Source organism: Lampetra fluviatilis, chromosome 5 (genome assembly GCF_964198595.1).
Source record: "Lampetra fluviatilis chromosome 5, kcLamFluv1.1, whole genome shotgun sequence".
Lineage (NCBI taxonomy): Eukaryota > Metazoa > Chordata > Hyperoartia > Petromyzontiformes > Petromyzontidae > Lampetra > Lampetra fluviatilis.
Window position 1 is genome coordinate 3,920,939 of NC_136279.1, and position 26,080 is coordinate 3,947,018.

Sequence of the window (26,080 nt, forward strand, 5' to 3'; positions counted from 1 at the left end):
TAATACAGGTTGTTTTGGGGTTAGAGCGCGTACGTATAAATGTGTCGTTAAACCCGCCACCACCCGACACAGCTAATTAGTAAGGTTTGTCACGTAAACAGAACGTGGCCAATTCGTTACCAGTACAGCACGCCGGTGTGTTGGAGAGTGAATCCACATTTACAATCTGAGTACGACGTTTCGCCAGTAATTACAGCTAGCTTCATCAGGCGGACAGCCACATTTGTAGAAAAATCCTCCCGTTTCGTTCCTTAAATAGAGCTTACAAGTGACGTCATCACATCGCTTGTGAAGCGCTCACGAGTGACGTCATCACATCACTTGTGAAGGACTCACGAGTGACGTCATCACATCGATATGCAACGTGCATATTTACGCGATCTAACCCCCCAAAAAACTATATTATGAACGTTAATCGACACCTTACATAATACCGCATTAGGGTTCCTTTTGAGCTCGTAGCGATTAGCGTATTCACAGGGCGGACACATTTATTTTTTGTTACAACACGCATCAGTTTTGTTTATATATAACAACAATATTCTTGGATCTTTCGGTAAAGTCAAGAACAGATAAAGACAGCGTCCTACACCTGAGGACGGCTGCTTGTGTTGTCGCCAAAACGTCGTGAGAATTTATTAAGTTTGATTTTCATTATTTTATTATTTCCCTTCTACGTGACTTTACCGAAAGATCCAAGCATATGAATCCCTGCAGTCACGAAAGCTTTAAATCGAAATATAAAAATAATGTTTTTTACTCCGCACATTCCCTCACATCATCCGCTGCGCAGCCACCTGACGTTCCGGACTGTGTTTACCAGCGACATCGAGGGTGCGAGGCACAGCGGACTCATCAGGGCAGGCGGAGGAGTGGGGCGTGGGGGAGGGGGGGATTTTGTTTGTGGAAGTCGTGGTGGGGGGTGGCAGAGGTCATTCATTGCCGTTCTGGGCTCAGGTCAAGGCCGTAGCCATGGAGTCAACATTGGGGGGAACAAAATCTTCCAGGGGGTCTGGGGGTCGTCGTCCTCCCCCCAGAAAAAAAAAAAATCAAAATTTGAAAACGAATTTCCTGCCATTTCCTGCCTAAAATATTGAAAAAAATTCACTAACACACAGGATGGACTTTTTATTTATTTTCTACAATAATGTCTAATAGTGTATTGTATTACATTGCTGTTTTTTCTTTTTTACCTTTTCTTGTTTCATTGTATGTAATGGCAGAGATTGGGGATTAATAAAGTACAACCATAACCACAATCATATAAACAGAAATCTATTTGATAGCAATATATTGGGGGGGGCATTTTGAGTATATTTCAATATTCGGGGGGGGATGTATCCTCCCCAATATATATTATAATTACGGCCTTGGTATTTAAAACTGGTCTAGTGTTTATGAATGGACCCCGTGCACGTGTTGTATTCTTCTTCCTTGTCTGCGAGCTTCGAGCTCAGATGCTCCAGTTCCTGAGATTGGGCCCTAATTAAAACACACGTCAGTTCAGTTCGCAACAAGTGTACTGATTGCAAAGGCGGCGCGCATATTTGATGGGAGGAAGGTGGTGGGTGGGGGGAATAAGGGGCTTTCTGTCAAAAATTTTCGAAGATGAGCACGCTGGGAATTCCAATGAGAGAGACACACACACGAAGAGGAACACGTGGATCAAAGAACACGTTAGAGGCACCACGTGGGAACGTCGAAGGAGCGTGAGCGGGCAGCTCGAGCGTGATGATCGCCGACGGCGATGTTTGCACACTGCACCAGATACTCATTTGAGGCCGAGTCGATCTAGGGGAAACGGTTCAAATAATCGTCACCGATGTTGGCCGTGAGCGGGAATCGAACTCGGGTCGCCGGGTTCGTAGCGCAGCGCGCTACACGACCGCTCTCCATAGCGCCGCCGCATACACACACACACGCACACACACGCGCGCATTAGCACTCACACATTCACACAAACCGTATGCCTCTAGTTGGTCTAATAAGGGACGTGCAGGTGGGGTAATAGATACATAAAATATTGAAAATGAAACACATAAATACGGCACTCCGTTAAAATTGCCACGTGCGTGCTAAATGAAGGCCAAACGGGTCGTATGCATACATAACGCAGACACGGATTGCTCAACGAGTCTCGCGGACCCCTGGGGCACGAGCAAGTGATGTGGTGACTATCGAGCACCTGTACGCCCATCCCTCTTTAATATACCCGTCGGGCTCTCTGGCGGCTCTGAAGCGTTATTTATGCAAGGTCCAAGTATGCTTCATCGAGTACAATGGGAACCATTCAACTTGCGCGAGTGCCGTCCATTCGGGGGATGGACTGGGAAGAGAGTTCTTATAGTATGATAAAAAAATATATTCATCATCATCATGCAATCAAAGGCTAACGGAGAACGACCGCAGAGAAAATAAACAGGGTAACTGGATAGGCCGACTTTGATGTATCTCCCACTGTCGTCACAATTACCGTTAAGTGCCTTACGTGCAATTTTCCAGGGCATAAGAATAATTAAATGCCTTAAAATAATATATAAGAATACACACAAGGCTCAGTTTAATACCCAAAGAAAGTAAGGCTCAGATCCTTCAGAGGATTGGCCTGCCAGACCAATATTTTTTTTCAGCAGCTTTGAACGATAATTAAGATTTACTGCATTTATTATTTCGCATTTTCGCCGTCCTCCCAGCACGCGGCTTGGCTGTCGTGACGGGGCTGTGGTTCACGCGCTGATATTGTCTCGACGTTAGGGGGCGATGTTGCTATGTCGTCGTTTTTTTTTCTCACAAGTAGATAATTTGGGAGGTATTTTTTTCCCCACTAATTTGGCAATTGTGTTTTTTTTTTACTGGGAAATCTTTGGAGGTTGGCAGTACTATAGGAAAGGCCCCGTCACAAACAGCGTTGAACCATTCATCAATATTGCACAAATGGAATGTAAAGTAGCAATGAATTAATGACCAGATGAGTACGTATCTGTCCATCACCCAGTGGGCTTTTAACGAATAACTTTCAACGGCTGTTGAGTCTCAGAAAGTGAAACCCTGTCCCTTGGGTTTCGCTGCTTAAAAGTGTTTAAATGCGTCGACATAGGTGGCTCCGATGTCTGACAGAGCCCTGAGGTGGCATCACTGAAATCCTGGGTTCCAGTGATGACGGATTCCTCAAGTGCAGCAAGTTGCTGGTTTCAGCACGGTCAGCAATGACTGCGCGCGTCAAATGTGCTTCTCCACCCAATTTGGCTAAAGGCCAGCTCTGGTAAATTAAAAGATACGACTCTGACTCACGCAAAGCACAGTTACAATCTCAGTGACGGAGTGGCTGGGAAAGTAATGACCCCTACGATGTGGAACAGCGGTCACTGGGAAGCGATATCAGAGGCATACGGTTGCTCTATGATGTCCAATTCTTGGGGCTGTTCACTAACATGGAGGACTGCACTGCTCTGTGACATTTCCGAATGGACATTTCCTTTTGAAATATCAATCATAGCAGCACGCGGTTTAACATTTAAGTGAACCATCTTTTTTTTCTATCTTCATTTCGAACTTAAATCCATTGGCATTTCCAGCAGGTATAATAATTCGACGTGGATTGCCGTACGTTTGTCTTGGGAGTGCAAACTGCCAAGGACAACTCAGCTGTTCTCTGTGAGTTCGTCATTGTGTCATGCCCAGCTCAGGGCATGCCAAGGAACTCTCGGAGCGTCGCGCGTTCCGAGACATCGCTGCTCAAGCCCAGCGAGCTCCTGAAAGTTGCAGCAATGCACAAAACGATAACAAATCATCCCGGCTTAAACGCTGCTCCGGCATTTAAGTTAAGGGGATTATCGATATGCGGACCGTGTGCACATTAGTCATGTGTAAGGATGCGATTTCGACTCGGTAATTATCGGTGAAATTCCGTGGAGGACAGTCATGTACGTGACGTACCCCCACCCCCTACCCCCCCACCCCCCTTTGTCGAAACAAAACGATAAAGGGAAGCGCTTAAATCGAATGCGGTTATTTTTTTTCTTGTCACAACTATTTCCCAAGATTTGACTTTCGAACGCATTCAAAGTCGACGTTTTTTCTTCCCGCGACCTCCGCGGCAACATTCGTCGCTCACCGTCGTCCCGCGAACGCAAAACCCCGCGGCGGCCGTTGCGGGTCGACGCGAGGAATACACAAAACAGAGAGAGAGAGAGAGAGTGAGAGGGTGAGAGAGAGAGAGTGAGAGTAAAAAAATACATAGAAAACAGGGGGAACATAGATATATAGTAGGGAGAGAGGGGGTAGAGAGAGGGGGGGTAGAGAGACGGGGTAGAGAGAGAGGGAAGGGGTAAGAAGGAGCAGAGCAGAGCGTGACATTTTCCGTGAAATCTTTCATTTAAACAGGGGGGGGGGGCACATAAAGCAAAGCATTGAGAAAAAAAAATGATGAACGAAGCAAAGTGCCGACTACACCGAGCATAAAAAGAGAGTGAGTGAGAGAGAGAGAGTGAGAGAGAGAGAGTGAGAGAGAGAGAGTGAGAGAGAGAGAGCGCAGGAGTGGAAACGACCGTGGTGGGCTGCCGATCGAAAGCGGCTGATTTCGTCGTAAGCCGAGGGACGCGCCGAGCGCCACGCCGCATTGCTCGCACGCGCCCCAGCCATCCCAGAGTCCACGCATGCGGCAACCCAGGGCCCCCCCCCCTTGCCTCCGTGGGACGCCCACGACCACCCCCACCCCCCCACCTGCGCTCCCCCCGCCCCCCACCTCCAATCCGCCAGGCCGCTCTCTGCAGTGAGTCTCGTGCAGGAGGAGGGAAGCGCTGAGGAGGGCGAAGCGGTGACGAATGTCTGAGCAGATTGGTCACCGCCTCGCCTCGCGCCCCCCCCCCACCCCCTCCTCCTCCTGCTCTGGGTTCTGCGTGGTTCGGGCGCAGCCGGCCCCCGCTTTAGTCGTCGTAACGTCTCGCGTTGTGGCCGTCGTGTCGACTGAACATGTGTGGCGGGGGGGGGGACGAGTTTTATAGCTCGTCGGATTCCTCCGGTATGAATAAATAAATGTTGCAGTTCTGTCAACAAAGTACGAGTGAGACAGTGCCGTTTGTGGGTCCACTGCTGGATGATGGCCTCCCCCATGACCGTGTCGGTCGTGTAGGGATTCTTCTTTTTACTTTCTGTGACACCATACCTCACCACGCTTCACCACGTTTCACCAGCGCGGGGTTTCGCGCAGGCGGAGTCGAGGATCGCTTCAGATTCGCCACCGATGTCAGCCACGGCTGAGAATCGAACTCAGGTGATCTGGTTCGTAGCGCAGTGCGCTCATCGTTGCGCCACCGGCTCCACAGACTGTCACCCATCCCCACAACAGGCCACCGTCTGTCTCCGCCTATCTCTATGCCCAGCACCAAAAATGGCACGTCCAGCACATTCACAGGCCTCTGTCATTCCACGGCTGGATGAGAGCATCCCCCGGCACCATGCGGGTTCAAGCAGCTGTTTATCAGCATGTGTTGAATCAGACAAACTCTGGACTGGTTTCGTCCTTTTTTGGTTTTTATCAGCATTTCGGACCTGTTAAATGAATACTGCTGATTCGCCAAGTTGCTGTTGGTGAGAGCATTGCCTCTACACTGCAGGGGCATGTGAGTGCGGCGAAAAGAAAAACGGAATAATAAAATTCGATATTCACCGTTGTGGAACATTCTGGTTAAAAAAAATAAATAAGCAAATTGACCTCTTTTTTATTTCCCCATTAAAAAAAACCCCATACATATTTTCACTGCACTGACCTCATGGTTTCCTAGACAGATATCAACCGGCAGCATGTGTTTGAGCAAGCAAACTGGAGAAGTTTAGAGATTTTGGATCCTATCAGCAGCAGTCAGGCTTGCTAAACAAATACGGCTGTTATTTATCCTCAAGAGGGATGTAAATATTGGCACCCTCCGCACAATTGGATACAATTGTCAGGATTGGGGGTCACGCTTCGATTCAAATGTCCCTTCTGATTGGACTGTCATGGTGTTGGTGGAATCAATGGTGGCACAAAGATGCAAATTATACAAAAAAATTAAGCTTGCTTACATATCTAAATCGCAATCCGTTTGCCGTGCCACTGCTGGACAAATACTTCCCCTCCCCCCACCTGGGGGTAGTTCGACCATACTTCACCATGCTGGTCATTACAGGTTGTTAAAGGAGTCCAGGGGCATTCATGACTAATTTAGATATCACTCGTCACTCGTGTTAGCTCTGGTCGGGGTACAAACTCAGGTGCAGTTGGGTTTAAAGTGCAGCGCATTATCCATTGTGCTGTTTGCTAGCGCTCCAGTTATAAACATATTAATTGGAAATAATTGATTTTGCCATGCACAATTTGATGCATTTATCTGATTGTAAGAATCAATTTCAATTAGCGAATCAATTAATTGTTATTTTCCTAATTAAATCTCCAACCTAATTACTTGCGCGATATCCTTAACCCTTATTACTATCGGAAACCCTTCATCCCTTTCCATGAACCTCCATCTAAAACCAGTGCATGTTGCATTTACGTCGAAACCAATAGGCGACGTTTCTGGCAAGGGCCCTTCTTCACAAAGTAGCGCACCAAATGGTTAACAAAAGGTGCTGGTAGTGATGAGTACCGACGTGCAAATCCTTGGCTTACGAGGACCCCATAACGAACGGAAATCTTCAGTTGAAATCCGTGCAATGGCCATCATCTCCGCTCGTCAATCTTGTTTCCGCTGTGACGATGTCCACGCATCGATCTTGTGTGCACTCGTGACGAGGTGCATGCCAGTCGCGGTGCGCGCCACGTCAACGCGGCACTCGTTTCGAATCGGGGTTCGATTTTGGTGATGGCATGCTTAAATCTGAAAAGTTGAATGTCACATTGTTCTATTTGACTGAACTCTCTATCGCGACTGCGTGGCATTTGAATAATTTAGGCAGAACAGATATACCCCGGGGTGTGCCAACAAGACGGGCCAAATCTTTATTGGTGGGGGCACTCCACAGGATTTCAAGGGTATAACAATTAATTCGTCTGTTTGCAGAAGGGCGATTGTCGTCACAAGTCTTGGCGGAAATATAATGCAGAATTTGGTGGAAACCATCAACGATTTGGCAATATCTCTCTCACCAAACGTAAAAACAAAAACTGCCTTTCTGCACCATACATGACTCAGGTACTAACTGTGCCTCTGTTGTGGTTCGTTTGGTTTTTGATCATGGAAAATATTTCCATATTTACAACATTCATGAGAACGTTTGATTCGTTTTTATATGTAGACAGATGTAGTGGGGGTTTTTTTTTACGCATTTTATTATGCACGAACTTCCTTTCAATTACACAGCATGACTTGTAAAGTCAACCGTGGTTGTCATCTGGAGAGTTTTTGCTCTTTGCCATCGCAAGTCGTGGGATGATTCTCGACACCTGCAGTGGGACCTACTGCAGGAGATGCTCGCCACCCCAATATTCACGTTCAGACGGGAAGCACTTCACCCGTTCGCCCCAACAGAGAAGATGTCATCAACTTTGCTTGAATAGCAAACCACGGAGTGGAGGAGCGAGTAGAGCGGTGGGTAGCGAACCGCGCCATCCAATCGATTCCTGGCCACGATTAACCACCAGTGGGGAGCAATATGTAAACCGGTTCTGCCCCCGCCGCTCCGACCCCCACTTCCCCTCCCCCCACCTTCCACTCGCCCCCCCCCCCCCCTTTCATCAATCCGCATTGGCCAACGTAATGAAGGTCAATCAACCTCCATTTATAAAATGAGAAGGGAAGACCTTCGTCCAATCATCCAGCAGTCGCTTGACGACGAGCAATACGTTCATTTACTAACACACAATGTGTGTGCGAATTTACTGGGGGTGGAATTGTATATTGCATTTTTAGCGAATATATTTTTTTCTAAATTCCGTGATTTTTTTATTTAGAGTACAATTTTTTTTAAATATATATAGCTACGATTTCCCATGCATCTTAATATATGTTTTTATTGCATTGGTTCGAGAGTTGTTGTTTTTTCTTTCAACGGGATCTATAAAAGAAACTGCAACCATCAGCATATTCGAAACAATCACGCACGCACACACCCGCACACACCCGCACACACACACCCCCCACACATCCACACGCACAAAGACAAGACAAAAACCCTCCCCCGTATCGCCTTTACCAGACTGTAGGGGCAAGTGCTGTTAGCGAGCACCTATGAAGGCCGACACGGCACACGAGGGGGTGCATGGCCAACACAACGCCCGGCCGCCTTTGTATCCCTAGTCGCAATGTTTACAAACTGCACCAGGTACTAATTTTAGGCTGAGACGACCTAGGGGAGGCCCAGGACCGGATCAAATAATCGTCACTGGTGTTGGCCGTGAGCAGGAATCGAACTCGGGTAGCCCAGTTCGTGGCACAACGCGCTTACCGCTACACGACCGCTCTCCACACACGCGCACGCGCGCGCGCACGCACGCGCACGCACGCGCAAGGACACTGCGCATGTGACACACACACACACGCGCACACGTGCGCGCAATGTTAATCCAATCGCTTTACGCTGAGCTTCGCCAAGTGCTCACTTAAGTCGAGAGCGACGGGCCCCATTGTGATTTTAATTAATATTAATTTATACACGTATAATTTTTAAACGCTCTAAGAACAAAGGAGTTTTCCTTTCCCCCCAAAAAAATCCAGTAATGTCGTGCCCTCCCTAGAGATGTGAACAAAAAAAAACACACACACACACAGATCGTTCGGCTGGCCTGACCGTCAATTACATAACATCGCGTGCTCTCCTTTGGGCGCGTTATTAAGTTTCACCGTGCGTAACGCTACTGCGGATACCCCACAATCATCGCTCTTTACACTGCGGCACAGGCGGGCGGACGGGGGCGGGGTGCAAAAAAGTATCGAGACGATCGTCGGTTGATATTCGATTGAAGAATAACCCTGAAAGCAGAACGAGTAATTATTATAACGGTGTAGAGCGACAGACTTTTTGTTTTTGGTACTCACAGTTGAATATAGGAGGAGGTGCTCGTTGGGCTGCTGCTGCTGCTGAATGTGATGATCTTGCCGCTGTTGTTGTTGGATGATGATGATGATGCCCCCCCTCCCCCCGGTTTAGCGTTATCTCTGCCCGCGGGGATTAGAGAGAGAGAGAGAGGGAACGAGTCAGTTGAGAGAGAGAGAGAGGAGAAAAGAAGAGAGGGTGGGAGTTGGGAGCGGAGCGAAGCACACGCTCTCCCAGTCGCTATTGAGTCGCTGACCGTGGTGCTGAGAGAGAGAGAGACGACGACGACGAGAGAGAAAGAGTTGGGAGCGGAGCGAAGCACACGCTCTCCCAGTCGCTACTGGGGCGCTGACCGTGGTGCTGATTGTAGCCACCCCCTCTCAGCGCGTGACGTCGCCCACCCCCTTACCGCTGCTGCTGTTTGCTACTGGAGGTGGTGGTGGGAGGTGTGTGGAGTGGGGGTAGCTGGTGGGTAGGGTAGGTGGGTGGTGGGGGGTGTGTTGGGACAGGCAGGATGGGTTGTGCCACACCTAACAACGACGAACGCCGCGCCTTAGGAGGCGCACAAAGTCGAGCCAGGAGATGTTTGGCGATGGCCAAACGTTGGACATTGGTACACGAGCACGAATAACAAAACGAACAAATACAACTCGAGACATCAATAATACTATTAATAAGACTGCCTTTAATATGGCGACGTTTTGGGGCAGTGCTCCTACTTAAGATCACATCGTAGAGAGAGAGAGAGAGGCCAGCTTTGCTGTGCTGGCTGTGAAAAGAAGGGATAATGCCCGAAAGGCTGGGCCTATGTGCTGTGAAGAAGGATCGTTGCCTGGATCGTCGTATATTATATGTACAATATATTTAGGGCAGTGCTATTGACGAATGTGTTGAATTCAAGCAAGAGGCGAAGAGAGAGGGCGCCGTTCGTGAATAACTAACATACAGGCCGGGGACACATCCATTGAGCTACAAATAAAAGTTGACTACTTGGAGTGGTGTACAAGGGAAGAGGTCAAGCCGCATCTTAACATTGATGCATCGTCGAGTGCTGGCGTTAACAATGAATTGCACTCGAGCAGGACAATATATCTGTGGCCAAATGTGTCGAGCAATGACCCTTCTTCAGAGCGCATACACAACACGTGAGTCAGACGAAGGAGCCTCACTTCGCAGTTAAAGATTCGCAGTCAGTGGTGGCGACGTCTCATTCTCACGGCGGGAAGGGGGGGGGGCAGTCTATCCATAGGGACGACCACTGCTCACCGGACGCAAAAGTGGAATTCGTTTTTTGTTTGTATCATCCCTCCGAAGAACGATTTAGGCCGAGTCGACCAATTCGCTCAACCCTGTGCTCGAAATGTGAACTCAGAACACGTTGACCGCGAGTCAAAAAAGAAAAACCGCCGCCCGGTCAGACTCGCCTCCATCCGCAATAACAGCATTTAACAATGGGGGGGGCCTTCCGAAATTTTTTTTTTTAAATCGCTGGGACATGTGGAAACGGGTGGTTAACGAACGCTTCGCTATTACCAGCCCATAGATAGCGAGCGTGCTCAACGGCGACGCTTAAATAAATGCTTGCATCGAAACGCGAGTAGAGTGTCGGGAAATATAGGGGCAATTGTAATCATCTAAATTGCCCTACGGAATGTCTAATGGGTATACCAGCTATTGTGTGAGTGCGGCGTTTTGGGCTCTTACGCTGTTAGGTTGGTTAGCTGCCATGAGGCGGTGTGGCCCATTCATGGTCTGAATCATTTGTAAATGCGTTCACGATTGCGGAATTAAGCACTCCTGACAAACTGCGACAGAAGGGTTGGGAGGTGGATGGGATCGCGGGTGGGGGCTAAGGAGGATTTATCTCGGGGCGCACGGATTTAAATACGAAACCGTCGACTTTGCGGAAGGGGAAGGTCACCGTTTCTCCACCGGATAATACTGCGCGGCTGCTTTGTTGGTAGGAGTACAGTGCAGAGCAATCAATTGTTGTACTGCGTTATGTGCCGTCCGGCCTTCACCAAAACCACACCGACCATGCAGTGTGGCGATGACGTACGGCCTTCACCAAGCCCACACTGACCGTGCAGTGTGGTGATGACGTACGGCCTTCACCAAGCCCACACCGACCGTGCAGTGTGATGATGATGTACGGCCTTCACCAAGCCCACACCGACCGTGCAGTGTGATGATGACGTACGGCCTTCACCAAGCCCACACCGACCGTGCAGTGTGGTGATGACGTACGGCCTTCACCAAGCCCACACCGACCGTGCAGTGTGGCGATGACGTACGGCCTTCACCAAGCCCACACCGACCGTGCAGTGTGGTGATGACGTACGGCCTTCACCAAGCCCACACCGACCGTGCAGTGTGGTGATGACGTACGGCCTTCACCAAGCCCACACCGACCGTGCAGTGTGGTGATGACGTACGGCCTTCACCAAGCCCACACCGACCGTGCAGTGTGGTGATGACGTACGGCCTTCACCAAGCCCACACCGCACGTGCAGTGGGGTGATGACGTACGGCCTTCACCAAGCCCACACCGACCGTGCAGTGTGGTGATGACGTACGGCCTTCACCAAGCCCACACCGCACGTGCAGTGTGGTGATGACGTACGGCCTTCACCAAGCCCACACCGACCGTGCAGTGTGGTGATGACGTACGGCCTTCACCAAGCCCACACCGCACGTGCAGTGGGGTGATGACGTACGGCCTTCACCAAGCCCACACCGCACGTGCAGTGGGGTGATGACGTACGGCCTTCACCAAGCCCACACCGACCGTGCAGTGTGGTGATGACGTACGGCCTTCACCAAGCCCACACCGACCGTGCAGTGTGGTGATGACGTACGGCCTTCACCAAGCCCACACCGACCGTGCAGTGTGGTGATGACGTACGGTCAAATAGCTCCCCTGGCCCGCACGGCGTGTGGTGGCCCTCATCCAGCAGTGTATTGACAAAGCACGATACTTAATAATAAAATTCCGACAGGTGGCGCTACGATAGAGAGTTCGACTGGCAATCGTTAAGATGTGAGTTCAAACCCTGGTCTTGGGATCGACTTTATCTCATCACCCTTCTGGTGTCATTTAAAGTGACCATTACATTGTGGGAAGTCAACACTCGCTGTCATATATGGCCATACGAGCACCCACAGTAGTAATATGGAATTCCCATCCCTGACTCCGGGCCACCAAGGTGCGTTTGATCGAGGAGATCCTTCAAATAACGTTCATTACGAATACGTTTAGCATTTGCATGTCCTCTTAGAATGTGCTTGTGAAAAGGAACTTGAGTGCCCGGAGGAAGCCCACACACGTGAGTGGATATAACATCAACTCGACATCCTCTCTGCAGATGCCCTCCGAGAGAACCCGCTCGCTCGCTGTGCTCCTCTCTGCGGGCATCTGCTCGTCGTCCTGCAGGTGAGCGTCGATTACGCACGTGATCGACACGGTCCAGCCACGCACGTGATCGACACGTGCGTGGCTGGGCCGTCGTCACGATCCGCCTCGACGAAACCTGTCATCGTCACTGTTTTACTCGAGCCAATAATGCCGAAGTATATCATGCAGGGCTACAGCGCGGAGCTTAATTGTGCAACTAACGTAGACTGGTGTATACGGGGCGTGACTAGCAGTGACTAGCAGTGACTAGCAGTAGCCACAGCGAATGGGATACTACCGTTTGTGTTGTGCCAGGTGCAGAAATATTGTCAGGGTCGGATCGACTCGACTACATTGAACCTCTGCCGCAGCGTCTTGCCGCAGTGTGGTGGCGCGGTGGTTAATCAGAGCACGCTATGATCACGGCAACACGAGTTCCATTCCCAGTCACGGCTAGCATCACCGCCTTCACCAATCCAATCACTCGTGGTGAAGGTGTATTCAAGATGAACAACTTCCCCGCATCATTGCCGACAGGGCATGGGGATGCCGTTATCCCTTACTGGTTTGACGACCGTCAATAATTTAGTAGCAACTTCATTATTTATATATATGGTGTATTACATAATAGCACCTGAATAACTGAATTATTGCTCATGCCTGAATGCATTAGCCACCGTTTAAAGGAATACAGATCTCGCTTCCGTTGAGCGTGTCTTGGAAACGCGACAGCTGCAACGGTTGGATAAACGTGTGTAGAGGAGTCGTGCGAGCAACCACGAGGGTTGGGGAACAGAGGGAGGTGCGAGCGAGTTGACAGCCGAGCAGGGCGGCTGAGCACGGGGGCTGTAAGGGGGCTCCTTAGGAAACGAAGGCGGGTCCGAGCTCGGGTAGGAGCCGCCAAAGGGGGTACTTAAGGGCGACCCCGTGACGAAGGCGTGGTCGTTGTGGGGAGCCAGGGCAAGGATCGGCTGGAAGAAGAGGAGCTACCCGTCGGAGGCCGTCGGACTGCGAGAAGGGCTGCGTGCAGAACGAGAGAGAGAGAGAGAGAGCGAGAGAGTGAGCGAGAGGTGGGGGTTTACATAAAGCAAAGTTATTATATAAAAAAAACGAAATGATGAACGAAGCAAAGTGCCGATTACACCGAGCATCTTCTTGTTTCCACTGATCGTAAAAAAAAAGAAGAGAGCTAAGGGATAGTCGAGAGTAGCGTCCGGGGTCTTCAGTAGAGATCGGCTGAGAGAGGGGTTCTCTCTCCTCGTCGCCGGACGGTGTTGGATGAGCCGCCGTTCCGGGCAGACGAGTGAGAGAGCCCTCAAGGAGAGCCGAAGGCAGGACCAGGCACTGTTGAGAGACCGGGGTAAGGAACCAGACTGAGAACACCTACCTCTGGTGTGAGTTAGAGCGTTGAGTTCAACAGTGTTTATGAACGACAACAGCCCTTCTAGTAAATCCCGTCTCCGAGTGGTTTTACTGCACAACATATGCACCAATGAAGCCCACACCGTGAGTCCCTGCTATTTATCAATAGCGCATGCTTACTTTTAAAATGTCACGTGCGTACAGTGCACGTTTGAGTCGCTAACACGACGTTTAAAAAAGTAATTTTCCGCGAATGTGTCCAGGCCAGCCAGATGGCACTGTTACACCTCCTCCTCCACCACCACCGCCACGACCCCACGTTGGCTCACGTTGGCCCACGTTGGCTCACGTTGGCCCACGTTGACTCACGTTGACTCACGTTGACTCACGTTGACTCACGTTGGCCTACGTTGGCTCACGTTGACTCACGTTGGCCCACGTTGACTCACGTTGGCCCACGTTGGCTCACGTTGACTCACGTTGACTCACGTTGACTCACGTTGGCCCACGTTGACTCACGTTGGCCCACGTTGGCCCACGTTGGCCCACGTTAGCTCACGTTGACTCACGTTGACTCACGTTGACTCACGTTGGCCCACGTTGGCTCACGTTGGCCCACGTTGGCCCACGTTGGCTCACGCTGACTCACGTTGGCCCACGTTGGCCCACGCACGAGCCTGAGAACACCGCACACAGCCACGGTGCAACGCTCGCGTGGAGCGTGCAGCGAGCATCCCGATCTGACCACCCTCGCATTTCCCATTCGCTCGGCCGTTTGAAGGACGCTCCCCCGTGTGCGAGCACCAATTAGGAAATAACAACGGCTGTCTGTGCAGGAGGATGCCGCTCGCTAATAGTTACGCGACGCCGACGCATCCTTTTAGCGTGATGAGAGAGGCTGGCCCTGGCATCAGCGTTGGCTCAACTGCACGGACAAGGATGGGAGATTTTTTGTTGTTGTTGTTGAAGCGTAATTGAACCGACGGTGGCAATCTTATGAATGTGATAGCAATATTATTGAGAAGGGGAAACAAAAAAACGAAGGCGTTACTTTTGACGTATCCGTTCGTATAGAAAACCTGCACGTACGTTGTGAATCTCCGTCAATCATCATCGTCAAGATCATTCCGGTGGCAGGGGAGAGGAGGCTGCAGGCTGGCGCAGTGGTAACGCTCGTGGCAAGAAGATCCAGGTTCGAATTCTTAGTTTTTTATCGGTAAAGTCACGTAGATAAAAAAATTAAAATTAAAATTAATAAAAGTAAGAGAAAAAAAATCACGACGTTTCGGAGGCAACACAAGCTTCGGCGAGACTTTCCTGGCTAAACATTTTAATTTTATTAATTTAATTTTTTTTTATCTACGTGACTTTACCGAAAAAACCTAAGAATATGAATCCTTGCAGTCACGAAAGCTTCAAATCTAGAATCCAGGTTCGACTCCCGGCTGGGGCGGCTTCCCGTGTGGAGTTCTGTGTGTTCTCTCCCGCTGTTGTACACAGATTGAAACCTGGTATTGGCCAAACGTGTCAATGCTGGAGATTTATCTGTAAATTACTCAATGGGAATTATGCACAGGCAGCAGTATCGCCTCCTACCTTCGAAAAATTGGCAGGGCACCACAACAAGCGTTTGAGACTCGGCGAGACTTTCCTGGCTAAACAAACGCAATAAATAAAGTACTCAAATTGTAAATGTTCTCGTGGGTTTACTCTCCAACACGCCGGTGTGCTGGAGTCGTCACCCAATGGCGCGTTTTGTTCACGCGACAAACCTTACTGGTCGGCTGCGTCGGGTGGTGGTGGAGGGGTTAACGACACATTTATATTCACGCAATCTAACCCAAAATTACTTTTGTACGTTTACATTGAGGTCGACCACAAAAGGAGGGCATAGTCCCCGCGAGATGTGGGCGTTGATGTAAAACTACGGGAGATATCAGAATCATCAGATTCGTTATTTATCCCGACAAAAAAAATCTGATGAGCTGTGAAGCTCTGTCTGTCACAGACGTCCAGTTGGGACGGGTTAGAAAGCTACAACAACAACAACAAACAGCACAAAAAAAACAACAACGAGAGGAGTGCAAAGGTTAGAAAAAGGTAAACACATCACTAAAACTACATAAACTAAAATTTTTTTTTTTTTTTTATTTCACCAGGTAAAGCCCACTGTGATTAGTTATTTTCATAAGCGAGCTGGCCACAAAGTATAGCTCAACGAAGTGGCTTATCATGTGGACATGTATAGCAGACACGTAATATATCAAATGAGACGATAATAATACTACAAATTATTTAAGCTTCCTCACCACAATCATGGAGTGAAATATGGCAGATGTAAAGTGAGAAATGACGACTAATGCCGTCGTCATCCTCATCATCGTCAACCTGGCGACCGAACATCGATCAACTCCACCACAAACACCAACATCTCCACCGTCTCCACCAACAGCGCCAATCTAAATATCACCAGGGAGCAGCAGCAGCAGCGGCGACCATTTCCAATCTAATGCTGCTGGACAAAGCTCTACTCTCCGTGATGCGATTGTCACGAAGGAATGTGATCTGGTAATGCATTTGCGTCCCACGTGCGCGCGTGTGTGTGCGTGTGTGCGTGCGTGTGTGCGTGCGTGTGCGGTTAGCGCGCTGCGCTACAAACCCGGCGACCCGAGATCGATTCCCGCTCACGGCTACGACAACAGTGACGATAATCTGAATAGGTCCCGGGCCTCCCATAGGTCGATTCAGCCTCAAATCGAGTACCTGGTGCGACGTGTAAACGTCGCACTGGGGAGACAAAGGCGGCCGGGCGTGGTGCTGGCCACCCACCCGAACGTGTGCCGCGGTGCCGGTCTTCATAGGTGCTCGCTCACAGCACTTGCCCCAACAGTCTGCTCAGGCGATACGGGGGGTCTCTGTCTTTGTCTTTGTGTCTCGGATCACAGCTCTCCGGCTGAAATGTATTTGCTGGTCCCTTGATGCGTTTTCGCTGCTCGCTGCCATCGACCATTTACGAGCTTTTTTTTTAAATCGATGGTAAAAAAGAGAGAGCTGTCTGTTCGTACATTCTCTTGGCTCTGCAAGTCAATCATTGGACCTCTCACAGCTCGCTGGCAAAGTTGTGAAATATATATTTCCACGTACGCGTGGAGTCGCATCGTGTACGCGTGTGCGTGTGATTGCAAATCAGTGCCGTAGTGTGGCGGCGAGTTCGCAGCGCAGCCTACGGCCGAGTTCGATTCCCGCAAACGGCCCTCAGCACCGGTGACGATTATTCGAACCGCTTCTAGGCCTCCTCAGCCTCAAATTGACTACCTGGTGCGATGTGCAAACATCGCGATTCGGGAGACGAAGGCGGCCGAGCGTGGTGCTGGCCACCCATCCCCTCTCGTGCACCTTGCCGGCTGACGTTACTCACCCTGGAGTGAGCTTTTCACAACTTACCGAGAGCAGCATCCGGCAATTGTTCAGCAGGCCACACTCGGCTGACCGAAGAAACCCATAGAAATCTAAACCGACCGTGGATTTTTAATGATTAAATGAATGCTGTTGAGAAAGAAAAAAAAAACATTGACCCACAAAGGCCTTTGAATTGATGGAATTATGAATGAGACGTTATTTTATTCATAAGCAATGGGACAGAACCGTTGTGAATTCGCATTTTTAAAAAACGTGGAGACGTACAGCGCCTAAAAAACGCGAGCGCATCTCAACATGCTGTACAAACACAGCGGGAATATTCATTTCACGGAGAGAGGCAGTTCGTCGTAAGCGTGAGGAGAACAGGAAAATGTCTCCAGTCAGCCTTTGAACATGGGCAGGGAGTTGGCAGCACGGACTACTGGGCGAATGGAGTTTCAGACGACGTTCTTCTTTTTTCACCTTCTTCCTCTTCTTCTGCTTTCATACGGCTGATGTAGACGCAGAGCAACAACTACAGACTACGCTAAAGCACAAGTGTGAAGGGATAGTGAATGTCAGGGTCATGTGATCTCATTGACGCAGTTGCGTGCAATTTTCTGACCGTGGATTTCTGGACCATGGTTGGAAATTGTGGTTTATGGGTCTGGAGAGAGGCCACACAGGCGGGACTTGCACTGGCGAGGGCCATGCGATGATTGAGACGTAAATTATGCTTCTGAAGTGCAAGGAGACAAGCTGTTGGCACCCACGAGAGGAGGTTTGAAGGCAGAGGTTGGAGATTTTGCAGAGTTTAGACTCTGGGGCAGTGGTTCTTAACCTTTACTGCAGCATGCACGCCTTTGGTTCTCAATCGTAAACACATGTATAATGTTAATAAATACGTAGATTTGATGAAACAAAGAAGTTGGACTCACATGCTCGTGCTAAATTTGAGTTTTCGATTATTTACTTTAAGAAAATATCTGGCATGTCTCGCACCCCCAGAAAGGGCATCTTGCACCCCCAGGCTCTAGAGTGTAGGGGGGAAAGAATGAGAGCTCCGGAGGATGGATGACACCAATGATTCGGATGTTATTTGCGAGCCGAATATCTCAACGCTCAACGCCATCATCATCATCCACCATGACCTGCCCACTGCTGGATGAAGACCTCTCCAAAGCCGTCGCTATCTGTCACGATCTCACGACGGAGCAATTCGTCTATCCCCCGCTGCGCGAGCTGACCTCATCGACTCCACTTCAACGATGGTCATCCTCTCGGAGGAGGGGGGGTGGGTGGGGGGGGAGTGAGTTTTTTCCCCACCTTTAGCTGCCACTCCGACGTTCGTCTCGGCCACACGCCATCGGCCACACCTCGCGGCACGTCGCTGCTCAAAGCCGACGTCGTCGCCTGCTCCCTGGCACCGACAACAACGAGGGCGAGGGAGCGCGTCCCGAGAGGCAGGCTGAGAACGCGACGAGGCTCGGGGAAGAGGGGGGGGAGGCGCGCGTGGCTCGGTCCACCGCAGGGTGTGGCCACGATGATGTAATTCGACGGCACTCACGTACACGTTACGTAATGACATCTCGTATAAATCGTAACAATCTGTCCTCTTCACTTAACATTATTGATTCATTTAAAGCACCCCCCTACCCCCCCCCCCCCTAGAGGCTATCGCATTGAGACATTGTCAGACACATTCTCCGGAACGCAGGGCTCCCACCCTTTCACCACCACCACCGCCGCCACCACCACCACCACCGCTGCCACCACCACCACCTCCTCCTCCATCCACCCCGCGTGTTGCCGCTCTCCTCGTGATCATCGCCTCCCCCACCCACCACTTGCCATGTAAAAGTCATCGCAGCTCACACTTGACCGTTCGCCCGCTGCCTGTCGACAACGCCACACGGTCCTCTTCACATTCGACAGCATTTTCGTTGTCAAGGTTGGGCTTTGTCAATATATATAGAGATCTGGATACACAGGCGGATGGAAAGACAGCTAAGCAGAAACACACAGTTGTACGTATTAGATATATGATGAAGGATAGTTGGTAGGATAGGCTGTTAGGCAGATCGATATATAGACAGTTGGTTCGATGGACAGCGAGATCAATGGCGAGACAGCTGCGCAGGCGGACATGTGACGCCTCTTGAGGTGCAAGAACTATCACCCGTTTACCGTGACTTAAAAAAACTTTCGTGACCGCAGGAATTCATATTCTTGGTTCTTTCGGTAAAGTCACGCGAATAGAAAACAAAAAATAAAAAAATAAAAGCATCAGGCCTGATGAAGACCGCTTGTGTTGCGATCGAAACGTCGTGGGTTTTTTTTGCTTTCAATTTAGTTTTTGTTTTCTATTTACGTGACTTTACCGAAAGAACCCAGAATACCGTCTACCGTGCTTTCTCCTGCAGGAGTTTGTTTGGCGAATTATACACTGGTCAACACACTTTTTCTGGCATAAGGTATTCCAATGGTTCTAAGGTAATTTTGGGGTGCCGATTCCAAATCTGGCATCAGTTTTTGTCTATCACATCAGGTTTTTGAGATATCAAATATTGCATTTTCAATAAAAAACTGCAGAAGAAAAATATTAAATAAATGTGGATATCTACATAAAATTATATTATAAACACACTATCCTAAAAATACAGCACCATATTTTAACACTAAAGCAGTCACTGACTCGCAACAACTTGCAATCATAAGTGACAGAGTTAATTTCGGGTAAAATCAATGAAAATGGGGTATGCCGATGGCATAAAAATGAGATGTGACAGAGCAAATCTGAGATCAGATTTGGAATCAGCACCCTGAAATGAGTCTAAAACAGCTGCAAAAGTCCAGGCCAGAAATATATATATTTTTTGTTGACCAGTGTGATCTCTGTTCAATGCGCAGGAAAGCCACACCGATGACTCTCAAGCCTGCCGCTCAAGAGGGTCCTGCCGCATTGAGATGTCCCACCGCTGGGCTCAACGGTGTTTGGGTCAGATCGCCCTACAATTAAAGCGTGCGTCCTGCACCCTTCTCCACCCGACGCATGCGTCACGTGACACCGTTGTTCACGTGACACCTGTATTGGCAGTGGAACGAGGGTGTACAACACGCAGTTTACTTACAAGGCCATCTGAACCCAAAAAATAACAAATATGAATGGAAACAGGCGTGCCTCTCTCACCGTCCAAAATCCACTCGCATGAATTCACCTGCTGTGCTTGGCAGCTATGCAACCCACGTGGGATTACCTGGGGAGCACCGTTAACCCCAGCGACCTGGGTTCAATTCCCACCGCAGACGATAACATCAGCGGCGAGCGATATCTGAACCGGTCCTGGGCACTCCCCATCCCCCCTCCCCTCCCCACTGATCAGCACCACGTGGTGAAATAAGTCCCACGGCGTAGGGGAGTCCCGCATCCATCCAGCAGTGGATTGAGGGGAAACAAGTGGTCCACGTGGAGCCAGGGGGCGGTGCGCTGTGAATGTTATAACGTTTGGAATTGTTTTTATTAAAAAAAAAATCCCCCTCTTCATTTATTTTTGTTCGTTAAAAGAATGCCGTCACGTTTTACTTACTTAGTTTGTTTACGTTTTCCCCTTATTCCCGTAACACGTAAACCCATCTATCATCTATCAATCTATAAGCTGCGTGGGCACTCTTTCTTCTTCTTCTCTTTTTTTCTTTCGACCCCATTGCGTTGCAGATCACTGCGCCCCCCCCGACCGACGAGTCGCAGGGGCGTTGTTCGTCACGCGCGTTGACATCCACAGCGCGACGCTCCGTCCCGCATCCACGGGCACTGCGTGATTTACAGAACAGGAATGGGCATCTCCCCCCCCCGGACACCCCCTCCCCTCCCCTCCCCGGGCCCCCCACCCCATCCCTGCCCCTCCCTTCCCCGGGCCCCCCTCCCTTCCCCGCCCCTCCCTTCCCCGAGCCCCCACCCCATCCCCGCCCCTCCCTTACCCGGACCCCCCACCTCATCCCCGCGTCTAGCGCGTGTAATACTCGCTCCCATCTATGTAATGTAACGCGATGTGTGTTGAACGTCTTTCGCACCGTACGTAGCCTATCGGAGGTGAGGGGCGAAGCGACAAACTACGCACAACAACAAGCAGTTCGAAATGAATGGGTTTGTCAATCTAGATGATGATTTCAAAGTACATAGGTCCCAGTGGCGTCCTACTATGGGAAGGAAGAGCGTTCCAGACGGCCGCAAAGGCGCATCTGAAAGCGCTCGATGCGGAGACCGTCGTTGTTCCATGGCTCAGCCAAAAGGGCAAAAGGGGGAAACGAACCGAGGTCGGTGGGAATTTGAAACCGGGCTTCTGGGTTGCAGGACCGGGAGATGCGAGGATTCAAGCTCAGGTTGTGATGTACAAGGCACTCATATTTAGAGGGGAGAGGTGGGGTGGGGGGGCACTTTCGCCGATAAGACATCATCGATCTGATGGCCACCACACATTTATAACCATTGGGATTTGACAACACGATGGGGGCGTTTTCACATTTGTGTGTTGCCGGGATCGCACGCCAGGGGCCGCAACTCAAGGCCACCAGTGACTGCCACGTGGCCTGCGGGCCTTGCAATGAAGAACGTCGATTTATAGGATCGGTTGGGTTTTTTTGTATGGGATACAGACTAATGTGGGATTGGGACTTTGACTTCGAGTGGGGATTCTGACTGCTGTGATAATTCGTCTCAGGCTACTGCAGTGTTGATGCAAGGCTTTTTTATGCGAGTACTTGACTCTCGTCGATTCACGATCCAACGGTGTGATCCAGAGTTGGTTTGGTAGAACTTTGACCCCCCCCCACCACCCCCCAAGCGATTGTAAGGAAGTGTTCAGCTCCTGTTTACCAGCCCACAACAGCCATTGGTAGAGAATTCCACATTGGGCGGGGTGTCCCAAAGGAACCATTACATCTCGTCTCAATATGCACATTGGATGAGGCATCCCTGAGTGGCAGCTGTCCCCGCGGGCACAAGTTGACGGACATCACCTGGCCTGCGAACGGGCATTAGTCTGTCAGTAAGGTCGTGGGAGGAGGGGGGGCAATTATCGGTATGTATGATCCTAATTGAGTAAATGATTAAATGTTAAATGCTGTTCACAGTTCGCGTCTACTCGTGTCGCGCTCTCTCTCTCTCTGTAGCGTCGCCTCTGGCCCGTGCCACAACTCCTTGTTCTGCGGAGTATAAGACGCACCACCCCTCCCACCCTCCCCGTCTATTTTAAAGGACGGGAGCGCGTCTTGTAATCCGGTAACTGCGCGGTGCTTGCGCGCGTGTGCGTGAGAGCAGCAGATCCGTCAAACTGTTGACACCAGCCACACATTCGGACATTCGGGGGTGGGTCTTTTTTGTTACTTTGACTGTCCGTAGCGGCTTATAATCCAGACAAAATGGGGTAAACCCTGCGGTCTGTCTACCCCCCCCCACCCTCCCGCCCCACAAAGCCCACCCCTCCCGCCGCCGGTCGGGCAGTGGTGGAGGGGGGTGATCTCAATCTTGATATGAACCTTTCGTCACTTACAGGAATCCATACTCTTTGGTTCTTTCGGTAAAGTCACGCAGGTATAAAATACAAATAAATCACGACGTTTCGATCGCAACACAAGCGGTCGTGCTCAGGCGGAAAAAATATAATCCAGCAGTGGAACTGCTGATCCAACTCGTCCGCGCTGCGGCAGAGGGGACATGGGGGGGGGGGGAGCTGAGCCCGGTGCGCCCGTGCCATGAACGCCAGGGGTGGCTCCCATGCGGATGGAGCGATTACGGGACGGGGGAGGGAGGTGGAGGATGAAGAGGATGATGATGATGGTGTGCTGCTGAGTGTGTTTCTGTGCGCGTGTGTTGAGTTGGTAGTGGAGCGGTTAGCGCTACGCTACGAACCTGGCGACCCAAGTTCTATTCACGCTCACGACCATCACCGCTGACGATTATCCGGACCCGTCCTGGGTCTCCCCGAGGTCGACTCAGCCTCAAATGAGTACTTGACGCGGTGCGTATATATCGCCACTCGGGAGAACAAAGGCGGCCGGGCGTGGTTGCTGGCCACCCATCCCGTCGTGTGCCGTGTCGGCCTTGATAGATGCTGCTCGCTAACAGCACTTGCCCCAACAGTCTGTTAAGGCTATACGGGAGATCTTTGTTGTTTGTTTTTGGAGAGCGGTGGAGCAGTGGTTAGCACACTGCACAACGAACCCAGTAAACCGAGTTGGATTCCCGCTCACGGCCAACACCACCGGTGACGATTATCCGAACCGGTCCTGGGCCTCCCCTAGGTCGACTCAGCCTCAAATGACTTGTGCAAAAACATCGCGGCTGGGCGAGGTGTTGGCCACTCAACCCCTCGTGTGCCGTGCCCGACTTTTTCGGTGCTCGCTAACAGCGTTGAACCCAAGAGTCTATTAGGTTGAGTCTGGTGAGTGCTGGGATGGGTGACCACCACGCGTGGCAGGCTGCCATAGGCTGTTGCGAGAGCCGTGCTGCGGTGGTGGCCGGGCAATGAGACACGCGGGCTCAACCTGTTTGTATATATGTGAAGCATCCACTGCCTCTGGTGTGTGACAATGCGAGATGCAGGCATCACGTGCCAGGGATCGAACCTCGGTGGCCGACATCTGGGCATCGCGCTCTCACTTTTAGTGGCGCGGCAACTCCACCACCACCCCCCCACCACCTACCCCCCCCCAACCCCGCCCACCCACCAGCCCCCCCAACACCCCCACCACCCACCACCCCCCCCCCACCACCCCCCCCCCCCAACACCCCCCCCACCCACCACCGACCCCCCCCCCCCAACACCCCCCACCACCCACCGCTCCCAACACCCCCCCCACCCACCACCGACCCCCCCCCCCAACACCCCCCACCACCCACCCCTCCCAACACCCCCCCAACACCCCCACCACCACCCCCCCACCAACCCCCCACCCACCCCCCCCAACACCCCCCCAACACCCCCACCACCACCCCCCCACCACGGTGGCAGGCAGCAGGCAATGCACGGCGGGGGTCTGCGTGACCTCGGGAATGACGATCGGAGGTAGAAAAAAAGAATCAATCCACCCTCCAGCAAGAACATCCCGGACTGTTCCTCTGCCGCCATAAATCTCACGGCGAGTTCCTTGGAGGAGGAGTGAGGAGGGTGGGTGGGGAGGGTGGGTGGGGAGGGTGGGTGAGGAGGGTAGGCGGCAAGCGCGACGCTGCGAAAACAATCGATCCTATCGCGCCACCCCGTGGGAACAGCGAGCAACCCCGCCTGAAATCGTCATCATCATCACCACCACCACCATCATCCCGGGTGTCTTGGACGAGCGAATAAGCGAGCGAACGAACGAAGGGGGGCCCCCCCCCCCACCTTTGCCTTGAATCATCATCGAGAGGATTTCGTGGCATGGACGAGAAAAAAAAGAGTCGGAGACCCGCGAGGAAGATAAGCCGCGGTTGTTGTTGTTGGTTATGTTACAGTTGTTGTTGTTGTTGTTGGTTATGTTACAGTTGTTGTTGTTGTTGTTGGTTCTGTTACAGTTGTTGTTGTTGTTGTTGGTTCTGTTACAGTTGTTGTTGTTGTTGTTGGTTCTGTTACAGTTGTTGTTGTTGTTGTTGGTTCTGTTACAGTTGTTGTTGTTGTTGTTGGTTCTGTTACAGTTGTTGTTGTTGTTGTTGGTTCTGTTACAGTTGTTGTTGTTGTTGTTGGTTCTGTTACAGTTGTTGTTGTTGGTTCTGTTACAGTTGTTGTTGTTGTTGTTGGTTCTGTTACAGTTGTTGTTGTTGTTGTTGTTGTTGTTGTTGTTGTTGGTTCTGTTACAGTTGTTGTTGTTGTTGTTGTTGTTGGTTCTGTTACAGTTGTTGTTGTTGTTGGTTCTGTTACAGTTGTTGTTGTTGGTTCTGTTACAGTTGTTGTTGTTGGTTCTGTTACAGTTGTTGTTGGTTCTGTTACAGTTGTTGTTGGTTCTGTTACAGTTGTTGTTGTTGTTGTTGGTTCTGTTACAGTTGTTGTTGTTGTTGGTTATGTTACAGTTGTTGTTGTTGTTGTTGGTTCTGTTACAGTTGTTGTTGTTGTTGGTTCTGTTACAGTTGTTGTTGTTGTTGTTGGTTCTGTTACAGTTGTTGTTGTTGTTGTTGGTTCTGTTACAGTTGTTGTTGTTGTTGTTGGTTATGTTACAGTTGTTGTTGTTGTTGGTTATGTTACAGTTGTTGTTGTTGTTGGTTATGTTACAGTTGTTGTTGTTGTTGTTGTTGGTTCTGTTACAGTTGTTGTTGTTGTTGGTTCTGTTACAGTTGTTGTTGTTGTTGGTTCTGTTACAGTTGTTGTTATTGTTGGTTCTGTTACAGTTGTTGTTTTTGGTTCTGTTACAGTTGTTGTTGGTTCTGTTACAGTTGTTGTTGTTGTTGTTGGTTATGTTACAGTTGGTGTTGTTGTTGTTGGTTCTGTTACAGTTGTTGTTGTTGGTTCTGTTGCAGTTGTTGTTGTTGTTGGTTATGTTACAGTTGTTGTTGTTGTTGTTGGTTCTGTTACAGTTGTTGTTGGTTATGTTACAGTTGTTGTTGTTGTTGGTTCTGTTACAGTTGTTGTTGTTGTTGGTTATGTTACAGTTGTTGTTGTTGGTTCTGTTACAGTTGTTGTTGTTGTTGTTGGTTCTGTTGCAGTTGTTGTTGTTGTTGGTTATGTTACAGTTGTTGTTGTTGTTGTTGGTTATGTTACAGTTGTTGTTGTTGTTGGTTCTGTTACAGTTGTTGTTGTTGTTGGTTCTGTTACAGTTGTTGTTGTTGTTGGTTCTGTTACAGTTGTTGTTGTTGTTGGTTCTGTTACAGTTGTTGTTGTTGGTTCTGTTACAGTTGTTGTTGTTGTTGGTTCTGTTGCAGTTGTTGAATTGTTGGTGCTCGCAACA

The 26,080-nt window shown here is 50.2% G+C and overlaps 1 protein-coding gene across 1 annotated transcript in view; it reads right to left on the reverse strand.

Moving 5' to 3' along the window:
* The window catches only part of LOC144932431 (synaptotagmin-2-like), a 302,182-nt gene extending 292,805 nt beyond the window's left edge, over window positions 1-9,377 (reverse strand). Inside the window, exon 1 of the mRNA XM_078856484.1 lies at window positions 9,015-9,377. The gene's annotated coding sequence lies outside the window, so the exon portion shown is untranslated. The remainder of the gene's footprint in view (window positions 1-9,014) is intronic.
* Between the last annotated feature and the right edge of the window lie 16,703 nt (window positions 9,378-26,080).